This window comes from Bos mutus, chromosome 16, assembly GCF_027580195.1.
Source record: "Bos mutus isolate GX-2022 chromosome 16, NWIPB_WYAK_1.1, whole genome shotgun sequence".
NCBI classification, from domain to species: domain Eukaryota; kingdom Metazoa; phylum Chordata; class Mammalia; order Artiodactyla; family Bovidae; genus Bos; species Bos mutus.
In genome coordinates this window covers 57,092,389-57,093,004 of record NC_091632.1, presented here as the reverse complement: position 1 = coordinate 57,093,004, position 616 = coordinate 57,092,389, and the positions used below count along the sequence as shown (strand labels likewise).

Genomic DNA, 616 nt, shown 5'->3' with positions numbered 1-616 from the left:
AGGTCAGATATTTCTTACTCCCCGTAGGTTTTGCTGTGTGAACTCAGGAAACGCATCTGACTGCTTTGTGTATCTACTTCTAAATGGCTGAAGAGCTACCCAACAACTGTTGTTAGAATGTATCTTTGTACCACAAAGTGAAAGTGAAGTCGCTCAGTCATGTCAGACTCTTTGCGACCCCATGGACTGTAGCCTACCAGGCTCCTCAGTCCATGGAATTTTCCAGGCAAGGGTACTGGAGTGTGTTGCCATTTCCTTCTCCAGGGCATCTTCCCAACCCAGGGATTGAACCTGGGTCTCCTGCACTGCAGGCAGATGCTTTACCATCTGAGCCATCAGGAAAGCACATCTTTGTACCACATATGCTATGCTATATGCTAAGTCACTTCAGTTGTGTCCGATTCTGTGTGACCCCATAGACGGCAGCCCACCAGGCTCCCCCATCCCTGGGATTCTCCAGGCAAGAACACTGGAGTGGGTTGCCATTTCCTTCTCCAATGCATGAAAGTGAAAAGTGAAAGTGAAGTCGCTCAGTCATGTCTGACCCTCAGCGACCCCATGGACTGCAGCCTACCAGGCTCCTCCATCCATGGGATTTTCCAGGCAAGAGTACTGG

The 616-nt window shown here is 49.8% G+C and overlaps 1 non-coding gene across 1 annotated transcript; it reads right to left on the bottom strand.

Annotated features, from left to right (window-relative positions):
- Nucleotides 1-269: 269 nt before the first annotated feature.
- On the bottom strand, nt 270-342 carry TRNAC-GCA (transfer RNA cysteine (anticodon GCA)). Its single transcript has one exon. It is a non-coding gene; the product is annotated as a tRNA-Cys (tRNA).
- Nucleotides 343-616: the final 274 nt, after the last annotated feature.